General features: G+C 41.2%; 2 long non-coding RNA genes across 3 annotated transcripts; both read left to right on the forward strand.

Moving 5' to 3' along the window:
* Nucleotides 1-925: 925 nt before the first annotated feature.
* On the forward strand, nucleotides 926-2,662 carry LOC148876071 (uncharacterized). Of its 2 annotated transcripts, none has more exons than XR_016098408.1 (3): nucleotides 926-1,014; nucleotides 1,220-1,290; nucleotides 2,258-2,662. It is a non-coding gene; the product is annotated as an uncharacterized LOC148876071 (long non-coding RNA). The 2 variants fall into 2 exon arrangements; XR_016098409.1 differs by having other exon boundaries at nucleotides 943-1,014; nucleotides 2,219-2,662.
* Nucleotides 2,663-4,044: 1,382 nt separating this feature from the next.
* LOC148876072 (uncharacterized) lies at nucleotides 4,045-5,145 on the forward strand. Its single transcript, XR_016098411.1, has 2 exons — nucleotides 4,045-4,210; nucleotides 4,334-5,145. It is a non-coding gene; the product is annotated as an uncharacterized LOC148876072 (long non-coding RNA).
* The last annotated feature ends 7,673 nt before the right edge of the window (nucleotides 5,146-12,818 follow it).

The following is a 12,818-nucleotide window of genomic DNA, read 5'->3' on the forward strand; positions in this document are numbered from 1 at the left end:
GGAAAAGGAGGTGAGGTTGGGGTAGAGGAGTAAATGGCATTAGGGGTGTCCACGGTTCGGTTAACCGAACCATGGCCCTTTTTTGTAAATCAAACCGGTGGTATCAGTTTTTTCATTTCACCAAATCGAAACCGAACCGGTACCATTGGTTAACCGGTCCACCGGTTTCAGTTTTTGACCGGTTTGATTTGTCGGTTTTCTATATTTATAATATATATTATATAAATATATATATATAATATAATATTATAAATAATAAAGGATATATAATATATAATAAATATTTTAAAAATATATAATATTTTAAATATATTATTATAAATACAATATAAGTATATATTTATATAAAATGCATAGAAAATATGTGACATATACTGAAAATATATATAAAATATACATATAAATATATGTATTTTTAATCATTAGTTTTTTTATAGATTAATCGAAAATTGAATCAATCCTTCGGTTTTTCAAAAATTTCAAACCGAAATTAAACCAATTAGTTCGGTTAATCGCATTTTTATTTTGGTTTTTCATGGATTGATTAATGGCGGTGATTGATTAATGGCTCCACGAAAAATCAGACTTACCGTAATTGTTTTTGTGATTTTGTGAAGTCTATGAGATACGATAAATGTAGGACGATGTAAAACTAAGGAAGGTTTTTGAAATTTTTATGAAGTAGGTCTTGTTTTGAAAATTTGAAAAATAGTAAAAGAAAATTTGATATTTTATTTTTTTTTTTAAGTAGAGTTATTCAATTAGCTAAACGGGTATTTTAAGAAATTTACCCTATTTTTAAATATCTATATTTTTTATTTATTTATGAATTATGATGTCACGGGTCGAACCATCGACCCGGACGGTTGAACCGGTGACTCGAAAACCGGAGGCAATGACTCGTCTCGCTTTCAAGGCGGCAAGCAAGAAGCCGTTTCCCTTCTTTTTCGTCTTTCTCCTTCCTTGCCTCCTCTCCACACTCAAACGACTTGCCTTCCCACACAATGCCAACAGGTGAGGACTTTTCGTACATCTCTGTCTCTCTCTATGTATTTTCTGAAGTTGTTTCAAATTGCAATTGATGTTTTTCTCTCTCTCCCTCTGTTTTGGGTTTTCTGGGATAAGTCTTGTTTATGAATGGTATGTTATGCTTATGGGTTATTTAATTCGTTGATTTTGCTTGAACCCTAACTGCATTTTTTACTTCTATTGGTTCTAGGGCTGAAGAATTTGATGGGTTGGTGAGAAGTCTAGGGATTTTCATTGGAATCAGAGGTTACTAGCGTGTTTGTAAGTATAGCTTTAATTTATGTTGTTGGACGAGAAATTAATTTTCATTGTAGTTTCGGTAACAGGAAACTTGAGCAAAATATTGAGGATTAAGGTCTTCAGAATTAATAAAGAGAGGAGATTTGAAGGACAGGAAGGGAGTGCCGAGGTTTCTATTTCTAAGGTTTATTTGGTCTTTGTCTGTTATTTTTGTTTTGGGGGAGGGGTGGTTTATCACTTAGAATCATGTCTGTCACTGCTGGTGTTAGCGATACCGTGATTGCTATTAGGGGTAAACTTAGAGGTAATTCATAGTTGATTGCTTTAGATTAATTTTTTTTGACATGTTTGAACACAAGAGAAGTTAGGACAACTTGTACATGTTTGAACACAAGTTAGCCTAATTCATAGTTGATTGCTTTAGATTAATTAGCCTATGATTCTAATTAATCCTAGGTAAGGGTGTCAATAAACTAGTCCAAAATCAATTTGGACGAATTGAACGGACCATTAAGACATATTGGATTGGATTAATTTGGTCCAAAATATTTATTAGATTGGACTGGATCTGGTCCGTCTGTAACAAATTTATATTGAATTGGATTTGATTAAGTTAATACCTAATCCATTGATATAAGATAAGAATATATGTGTCAATGGACCAGGTTTGATTTGAAACCAATCTAAATCAAAATGAATTTGAACAAATTGGATGGTCCGATCCAATCATTATATTGGACTGGTCCAAATTAATCCAAAACATTCATTGGATTGGATTAGACCTGGCCCATTTATAATGAACTCACATTGGATTGGACCAAATTCAGTCCAATTGACACCCCTGGCTATAGGCTAGGCACAGTAACTCATCATGTGAGATATCAAGTTCTTATGGTTTTTATATGTATGATATATAATAATAATAGAAGTGGTCTTTTGGTATGGTCAGAGATAGTTTGGAAGCTGAATTTTAAGTCTACAATGACAGAGAATCTATCGGTCGTACCATATGAAGGGATGGAGTGCAATGAAGCCAAAGTTTTGATTCTCAATGAGTTAGGGTAACTTGCAGGTATTCAGACAACAACTGATGCCAAACATTTTGCAATTTCAGCAATGATACTCAAGTTCAGCAACAAGAATAGAGAGAATCAAGTTGAGGAGTTGCAACTTATATTATTTTGTCATTTTTATACATTTATTCTTAAAACTTGATGCAACTACAGCATCCTGGTCTTAAGATGTCAATTTTTACTTTGATCTAAATTTAGTTTAGTTTATTTTTAATTTTTCTTTTTGATGTTAATTAGGGTCTGTATGTTGGATATAAAGAGAGAGTCATGTTGATGAACAGTTAATTATATCAGAGTTTTTCTTTATTTTATTTTATTTTTTGTGAAGTTTCTACTGTATTTCTATATTTTTTTTTATATTTCTTATGCTTTTTATTAATTTTTAATGTTTTATTCAGTTTGAATTAAATTGGATTTGGTCTGTACTTAGATATGGATTGGATTGGGTCCGATCCATTTGTAAATAGACACATATAGATTGGACCAAATCTGGTTCAATTGACAACCATATACATATTTACTGCTTATGGGAAAGATTCATCAGCCAATAATGTTTAGGCTGCATTGGCATTCCTTATTTTGAGGACTCATCTCTTTTTTGTAGTTAAAATGCCTCTGAGTACTGAATTTTTAACAACAAAAATGAGATAAGTCCTTAAAATAAGGAATGCCAAATACGGCCTTAGTGAAGCTATGTGGAAAGTACTTGGCTACCTGCTATGGTATTTGGGGATATTTAGGGGCTGTTTGGCATGTCCTTTTAAGTAGATCTTTCAATAGCCGGGAAAAATGGCATACCAAGCTTTTTTGAGCTTGTCTTTCATGACCAAGATCATTGGGTAAATATCATGGTCGATCATGACCTATCAAACTATTAAATGAAAGATTTTATGTACGGAAAGACGGGTTTGAAGCTTCTTATATTTGGTCACTTTACCAAATATTGGTATTCCAAGCTTTGAAAAAAACTGAAAGAGCATGTCGAAAGACTTACCAAACATCCTATTAGAATTTTAAATTGGCCCATGGGAAGCGTACAATATGGCCCTCAATTTTAGAGAGGCATTGATCTCATCAAAGGAGATTGAAAGGTTTGAAGAGATCCATCGCTACGCCATGGAGAGTTTCGAACATCGTTGATGACTTTACAAAAAAAAGAAAAAAGAAAAAACCATGAGTACCCTTTATCCAACACAAGACAACCCATTTAAATCCATCTGTTTCACAGATGGATCGACTTGGCCAGAAAGCCCAACCTTTTCATCCTTGGTCAGGTCAATATCGCTGGGCTAAAAACCCTAAACCGGCCCGTAACCCAATAATCAACCAAATCCAATTCAGCCCTATTTTTACAGGTTAATTTGGATTGGACTCAGGTTGGCCCAAACCCAATCCAAGATGCACCCGTGACGTGAGAGGGAGCTTTTGTGACCTCACGGATACACAAGTAACACAAATTTAATTACTTCATAACATGACACCATTCCACTAGTGAAAATTGTACTCTTTAATCATATCTGATTGAATTTTTAGCTTTGTCCAAGAGCACTGATCACTTGATGAACACCAAATGGAAGCATAATCAATTTTTTTAACGAAGAAAGAAAACCAGCACTACCAGCTTTGACAATTTTCATAATTAACCCTAACCAATAATTTCTCAGTGGCTATATCCCCAGGACATAGGGCTAAATGAAAAAGTGGTTCCCCACTCTGTGTAGTCTCTGTTCCTACAGTTTGCTGCTGCTAACCCACCTTAATTAGCAGAACAAGAAACCTCTATAAATGGTCCTCATGGGCACTCTTCAAATTTGATTTTGTCTGGCTGATCATCTGAACAACCAAAGAATTAGGAAATCGAAATTCAGGTAAGTTCATAACATAAAACTTGTTTACTTCATCACTCAGCTTATATATGGTTGCAGTAGTAGCTGTATGTTATGTAGTGAGAACTGAAGCATTTCTAATTAATTTCTTGATACAATTTACAGCTAAATCATGAAGGCCTTACTTATACTTTTCATTACTGTGGGGTGGATATGCTTGGCAACTCAACGAATTGATGCAAGGACTACTGAAGCACACGAAGAGGTCACTTCATCAAAGCTGCTTGCTGTGGCGGAGCACAAGAACAGTTATCAGCTTCCACTGGATAGCCTAAAATACGAAGTAAAACTGGGACGCAAGGTAGAGGTGGGGAGCACTACTGGTGCCAAGAATGTGAAGATAAACAATCTCACAGGAAAGAATAAGAGAGATCCTGCGGTTGGTTCTGCAGCAGAAGGAGATTCCAATGAAGCAACCAATAAGATGGGCAATGGCATAATGAGTTATGATGATGACAACGAGAGCTTTGGTAGCTATGGCCATCCTTCAGGATCATTTACTAACACCCACCATGTTTATCCAGATTATAAGCGACCTCCCCATTGAGATGAGCTTGTTATACAACTGAAGTTACTGCTGTAAATTAATTATAGAGTTTGGCGTGATAATGTGGAGAACTGGAGCTAGCATGTTAATTAGCAGCCATGAACATGGCTAGCTACGTACTCATGCATGTTGACTCCAAACAGAGATATAATAAGCATTAGGTTGCATGTGTGTGCTTTGGACCTTTGGTCATGTTATATGATATCTGTAGTCTCTGCTGTAGGTCTTCTGTGTTTCCTTTTCTGTAACTATATATGCTGAAGTAAGAAACCATGAAAAATGGATATATATAAGTATGTATGTGTGATTATTATGAATGTTTTATCTCAAATATATATATATATATATATATATATCGCTGGTTATTATATATACTTATCTTCTCTCATCCTTGGTTTTTTTTTCTTCTCCCTGATGAGAGCTGATGGGTGCATGAAACTATATTTATCTTGTATTCATATAACCACATCTAACTGAGAAGCATGACTACTTGATTCAATTGATTAAACATTATTTGCAATTTGATCATAGATTTCTGGACCAAACAAACATTAATTTTTAACTAATTTTTCACATTTAATTGACAATGAATCCACTTTCAATGAATTGTGAACCCATTAATTGAACACCATTCATGACTCATGAGATTATTCTGGAAATCTGAGTTTTTAATTTTTGCACTGAAATTGGAAAAGGTTTAATTCCCTGATCCGTATGGAACTACTACTAAACCTCCAGCCATGCATTTGAGTTCTCTCTCATGAAGGATTATTTGGAATTACTGGATTCGATGGTGTAGGCATTGGGCAGTGCTGTGATGAAGAAGAGATATTATTAACACATCCCGGAGAACTCTGCCAGATTCACAGCCAGTCGTTATGCCTTGTTATCTAGCAATTGAATCAACGGGAAAATGAGTTCATATGAATGTATATTCTCTTCTCTATATATGAGAATTAACTTCAAACCTCTGCAGAAGTACCGGATTAATCATTTTAGAATCAAATAATTGCTAATTAATTAAGTACCCTGTATTTGTTCAATCCACTGATTGCTGAACAGAAGGAATTAGAAATGCGCGTAGTACCTGCACACTAAGAACCTAACTTGACAACTTGTGAACTTAAACCTTCCAAAAGTTGAAACTTTTCCCAAGAAATTCTCTTTTTTTCCTTGTAGGTGGGTTAGAGAGAGAGAGAGAGAGCTTGACGTCGAATCAAATTACAGTAATTGGATTCGACTGTGTCGACAAAACATGAATTGAATTCTCTTTGTTTCGTTGTACATGGGTTGGAGAGAAAGAGAGCAACGTTGCGTCAAATTACAGTAATTGGATTCGACTGTGACAAAACATGAATTGAATAGAACAAAGATTGAAGCTATGGGTAAGACAAAAAGAAATTCTGAATTCATCCACTTGTCAAGGAAAACATTAATATTATATATACAGCAATAAGAAAAGAAAAGATACACTTGAATCGTTATTTCACCCCTGAGATTATGAATTATAATAGGGTTTGACATACTCATTAAAAAGGTGTAGTCATATGGGCATGGTTAGTTACTTCATCCGAACCATTCAATCAGAGGATCAACCCTAGCTACTAGGATAGGTATGTTTTATAGCCATTCTACTCGGAAAATCTTGTTATTTCTGACTGAGACCAAAACTTTCACAACATTTAGAGACTAAGGATGTGCTCTATAACATGTTGATGATTTTGTTTTTGAAAACAAAAACAACTGCCACGTCAGCAACTAAGAAAACAAAATTAATAACCAAAGAACCAATTGTTGTAAACAAAAGTTGAACAAGTCATTACAGTGTTATAATGCATCCACTAAATTAGTGGTGGTTCTTCCAACTTGCAAAGAAAAAAGTTGGAAATTTCAAACAATATATCCAGTCTAGAATCTTCTATTTTTGACTGGCATGGCAAAGGGGCATTGATGAAATTAAGGCTTATTTACTTCCAAAGAAACTCCCTAGTTTTGATAGTAAGGTATATAGTCTTTCTCGGATGGAAATACTTCTGAATTTCCATTCCTTTTTCTTTTCTTCCGCTTCAATGGTAATTAAAACAACGAAACTTAATATAATTGTGATAATAATCGTGTAAGGCATTTTAAAGACCTAACTTGTTAATTGATATATGAGACGATTCTTCGTGTATGAGACGAGAGACAGATTTGAACATCAAAAGAAAATGAAAAAAAAATGGAGGAATATTATAACAAAGGAAAACATGCAAATAGAAACCAATTAAAATTGATATTCCACCAAGTAATTAATAAAAGGGTTAGCACCTTAAAAATGGAGGAATATTATAACAAAGGAAAACATGCTAGGGTTAGCACCTTAAAAGTTGCAACAAATCTAAGTATACTACTACTATGTGTGTGTGTGTGCTTTTTAATTACCAAGTGTAAGAGTCTAAAGGCACCAATACTTCTTGGGTCAATGATCTTGCATGTTTTTTTTTTTTTCTTTGCTTCTAAATCTCTCTCATTTCAAATTCTATTTTACAATTATATTTGTTTTAAGTATCATTAATAATTAATTTCAATTTGAGACGATGAGACCGGTCTCCACAGGTATTGTTTTCCCTAGGGGCCTGACTTCCTCTTCGCTGAAGCCCACCAGAGGAGTGTTTGCGGGCTTCAACTCACTTCTCTGCAACTGTAGTTGGTCAAACGCCGACTTGAAGAGGATATCTGCCGAACTGCCTGAGTCCACAAGTATGCGCCAGACTTTGAAGTCATTGATCCTTAGTTTTATGACAAGCGTGTCATCATAGGGATAGTGGACACCTCGCGTGTCATCTTCCGTGAAAAAGATCGGTTCTTCTGTCTTCGGCCTCCTTGGAGGGTTCTGTTCTTCTCGAGCTGCCTCGCGAACTGATGTCCGTGCTGCTGCCAAAGTGCACCCTGCTACCACCAAACCTGCTACTATTACATGGATGGTTCCCCGAACTGGCCTCTCTTCTGGAGGAGGTCCCTGCAAGATTTTGGCTGGTCTACTGCTGGATTCGGGGGCATCCTTTCCGTGCTCCCCTTGCTGTCCTGCCTTATTATTATTATCATTATGTTGTACAAAATTTCTCAAGTATCCGCGACGGATGAGTCCCTCTATCTCGTCGCGCTCGTCGCGGAGATTATTACATTGTTCGGTACTATGATCGTGATCTCTATGAAAACTACAGTATAGGTTTTTATTTCTCTCATTTGGATTACTCTTTAAGCGTGGTGACCACTTTACGTAGGTGGCGTCCTTGATCGTCATCAAGATCTCGGTCCGTCTTGTGTTTAACAGCATGTAATCCGTCCGAACTGCTAAGGGAGCTCGGGACGGCTGGCTTGGCTTCGCCTCTCGGGCCTGTCTTCTTCTATCGCCTGGTTGGAGGGCTCACCTTCTCTTTTTCTTTTCTTGACCCCGCCTTCGGTTCTTTGGTTGATTTCTTTCTCTGTTCTAATGAACTTGTCTGCAAGCTTGAGGAAATCGGCCACGGTTGCGAGCTGGCTGGCCACCATGTGCCATTTGAACTCCTTGTGCGTTACCCCTCTCTTGACCGCCGCGAGCTGTACTACCGGGTCTAATCGCGGTATCTGCAAGCATGCTTCATTGAACTGCTTGATGTAGCCCCGGATGGATTCTCCTTCCCTCTGGACTACTCCGAAGATGTTTTCCTCAGTCATGGGGCACCGCTTGCTGGTGACAAAGTGTGCGGTGAAGACCAGCACGAACTGGGTCTAGCTTCTTATTGACCCGGGGGCTAGGTTCCGATACCAAGTGCGGGCCACCCCCTGAAGGTGGTGGTGGTGAAGGCCACGCACATGCATGACTCACTGACCCTAGCGAGGTGCATTTATGACTGGAAAGCACCGATGTGGTCGTTGGGGTCAAAGGATCCATCATACTTGTCCAAAGGTGGAAGCTTGAAGTCTCTAGGCATGGGGACTGCCAGGAGTTCTGATGCGAGGGGGAAGGAAGTGAGAGAATTGGGGCAGCTTTTACATCATCCGAGCTCGTCTCTTCCTTTCCTCTGAGCTCGGGCAGGACACGGGTGGCAGTTCGGTGACTTCGTCGGTGCCTTCGTTGAGTGGGCCTGGTACTGGCGCTGCTGGCCTCCGTGTTGCCAAGCTCGATGGGCCCGGAATGTTGGTCTGCTGCTAGGGCATTGAACCAGTTCTCCGTGAGCGGGAACTCAGGCTTGGAGCGCCGAGGTGCTGACTTTGTGGGCGAGGTTCCCGACCCACCTGCGAGCTACAAGGCAGGGGTAATTTTTTCTTCCTTTCAGCCTGGGGATGAGGCCTAACTATTAGGGGGTTCTGGAGTTGGGAAGCTTCTCCTTGGCGAGGGTGTCCACCTTGAGGGGAGGCCTTAACCGGCTTCGGAACAGCTGCTGATAATGGTGTTGGGAGAGGTGGTGTAGTACCTAGTGCTGCTGGAGTTGATGCTGTTGGAATTGTTGCATTTGGGCTTGCATTGCCCGCATGCATTGCATTAGGTCATCCAGCTGGTTCTGGCGGGTCGCCAGTGGGACAGCAGTTGGTTCAACGAAGGTTGTTTCGATATGGAGTGGAAGAGGGACGTTCAAGGCAGGAAGGTTCAAGGGCGCCACTACTTGTGGCGCATTCAAGCTGGGGATACCATCCACTGAAAGAGGGATGGTGAACTGCCCGATGCACACCACGGGAACTTGGAGTTGTTCCCCGGTGGTGTTCGTTTCTGTGCCACGTCCGATATTGTTGGAAGAAGCCATGGGTGTTGGAGTTTTTGGAAGAAGAGGAGGTTAAGAGAGTTTGAGAGGGAGGCTTTTAGAAGCGTTTCCCACAGGTGGCGCCAATTGATGGTGTGCAATCCGGCCGGTCCTAGCTGTCAACAACCTTGCCTCTGACTGGAGCAACGGGGAGCCTGAAATGGAGAAGATGAGGGAACTCCAGGGGGAACCCGGTGAGATTGCTCTGAAGCTCAAGTTAGTATTCTCTCAAAGGCAAGATAAAACCAAATGGTGCAAAGTTTGCATACTTTGTTGTTGGGGGTAAGGGGCCTTTTAGAACCACTTCGCGCACTCACTCCGAGGCTTCTGTCAGGTCGGGTATGATTACTTCTGTGTTTCTGCCAATTCGGGTGTCATCCCTTCTGCTGGGACAGAACCGCCACTACTCCTTGTCGGAGCCATCTTTGTAACTGGAAATGGCGGTGGCAGGTGGCCGTTTGAAGTGGGGCTGTCAAGCGTCAGATCCCGAGTCAGTTAGGTGTGTCGCCCCTAGATTCAAACTTCCTCGGTGTTAGGCATGGTACGGTTGTTCAGTTTGGCATCCTAGAGGCGAAGTGCTGGAGTGGTGAGCGAGGTGAAGTCTTGAGTTCGGAGGTGTGTCCCGAACTGCCATAGGGCAGGTTAGTTCGGAGAGGAGTGTCCCGAGCTGCCATAGGGCAGGCCAGTTCAGGCTACTGTCCTTTGAGTTTGGCTCGGGGCTTAAGGGAGAGGTCGGGCTCCTAGTAGGGAGTTCGGACTACTGGTAGGGAGTTCGAACCACTGGTTCCTCCCTTTGGTGCTCTCACTTAAGCGCGTCGTTGTGCCAAGCTGTTGCCTTTGCCAAGTGTTGCGTAATTACGAGGTCGAGCCAAATCTTCCTTCATCAAAAACCAACTGTTGGCACACTACTGCTTGACTACCCCTCCTGTAATAAAACAACATATCAACTTATTTATTGGAAACCAAGAACTAAAATTTTCCTTACTAAGTTAGCTTTGTAATATTAAGAGTAACACTGATAATCCATCGCAATTTTAATTGACCAGACCACCAAACTAATAAATTTGTGGGAGGGATCCAAAGTTTAATAATTGGACCTTTTTCATTCCAACCCTTACTTAGTTTGAATCCAAGTTATAATATGTCTAAGTTCTTTAACCAAATTGTTCAGGTCACGGTTAAGCTGGATTTAAGTGAGACATGGCCGCCCAATCATCGCCCAGCCATGTCAGCATGGCCCGGCCAAATTTGCAGCATACACCAACTCTGTGGCCCTAGCTACACTACTATTTTTGTAGCCCCAACCATAGCAATTGCCGAGCATGCATTCTGTAGAAAAGAAATGATTTCAGCAAAAGAGACTTCATTAAAATGATGGAGACAAGCAAACACTCTAAGGCCCTGCTTCCAGATTCCCCAGCTTCACAACTGATGGCCATGGTCAAGAGCCCGCAGAGAAGTTGCTTTGGCACTTGGGCATCTCAAGCCCGTTCTCACAATGAACCGACTACCGTGACACATGGATAGCCGAGTTGCTGCCCCCAAATTCAGTATGCGGAGGAACGACAGCCCTACGAAAGTCCTCTGGATCCACCACTACCACATCCTCATCATCATTCCCCGCTGTCGAGCCCTCTTTTCGTGTCAGGATGCCCTTTAGGAAGATCTCAAAGGGGGACCACCTCTTAGCGGACCTACGCCTGCACGCCAGCTCGGCTCTGCCTCTGTCGACTCTCTTTCATTCAACGGACAATCTCTTCCTCACTAACCATCTCCACACCTACATTGCAGAATTGTCACAGAGTAAGCACAAGATCGAAAAAAGAAAGGATTCGACAAGTAAACCAAAGCAACAAAACAAACCAGCCACCCTACGCATCAGTCTGGTGAGCATCAACATCTCAGAGCATGTGTACGCCACCACATCTATCTCATCAATCATGCTCAGGGCCGACCTATCCTCATAGGTAAGCATATGCCACTTGGGCTGCGACACCTTTGTCCTTGGGAGCTCCAAGGTGGCAAGGAAGGGTAGGTGCTCAAGACAGTGTACAAATAAGTACTCCTTCCAATGCATCACAGAGGTTGGGGCTCCGACCAACATGTTGATGTTCTTCCTAGACGAGAAGTAATAGTAGCCCTACTGGTGAAGCTTCAGCTGGAGGAGATAGCTCACCATACCTAAGGTTAACTCAATGTCACGAACTGCACAACAAGACACAAGGCCGAACAAAAATCTAAAAGAATTCGGCATCAGTTGCAATGGCAACACTCGGTACCATTCAAACACCCCGACTACCCCTTCGTTCAAAGGGAACCTTAGCCCGGCTTCTAAGTTGCTATCATACACGCACATCTTGCCTGGCCGAGCATCCATTGGCCTCTCCCCAGCTTGTGGACACCTCATCTCGAACTCCTTGGGGATGTCATACATGGCCCAAATCCGAGCCATGTCCCTAGGGGCCAAAATGCAAGGGGTGGTCCCGAATCGATGACCAGTCTCAAAGTTCTGAATCGACGACCCCACGGGAATCTCTACCTCCACTCTAGAAGGGCCAACCTTGGCCTCCTCAACCTCGGAAGTCTCAAAGTCCCCAACCTTAGACTCATAGTTGGAACCACTAGGATTGGAAGAGGAACCTGAAGAAGGGAAAGACATCTTATCGGACTTGAATCCAAAGAATCAGAGCGAAAGACGAGCAATGCTAACAACCCCTTGTCGAGCTATCTAAGCAGTTCCTCTCGCAAATGGTGAAGGAGAAATGCCCTTCCACCCCTTCTTATAACCCCTAGAAGTGCGAATCGAAGCCAAATCAATGGTGGGGATCAAGCGCTACTTTGACGAAGCTTAGAAAGACCAATCGACGCGACTGTCACCGAATGTGCGAAGCCTCGAGAACCAAAAAGACGATCTTGACAAGCAATAGTAAAGACATTAATTGCCCCGGTCTGCCCTGAAGCACCAGTCCAACCAACTCTGCGGACACCCGCAGTTCACCCAAGATCACCAATCCAACTAACCCTTTGGGTCTCCTCAAGATGCCCAACGATGAACCTTGACCAAAGGAGCCTGCACTGCACCCCAACCGAGCACTCCACTCTTCGATTGAGGAATTGGGGGAGTGGTGTTTGGATTTCCAAATTTCAAGCACAAGTTCCTCAGCTAAAGAACGAAGAGCCCTTCCGCAGTGCAACACCGCTGAGCATTAGAGAGGCCCAGACATCGAAGCCTAACTCAACTCCTCGGCGCCTATCCATACTAAATTACCGCGCAATACCTCGG

Source organism: Nelumbo lutea, chromosome 1 (assembly GCF_056320005.1).
Source record: "Nelumbo lutea isolate HS-2025 chromosome 1, American lotus-T2T, whole genome shotgun sequence".
In the NCBI taxonomy this organism is placed as follows: Eukaryota; Viridiplantae; Streptophyta; class Magnoliopsida; order Proteales; family Nelumbonaceae; genus Nelumbo; species Nelumbo lutea.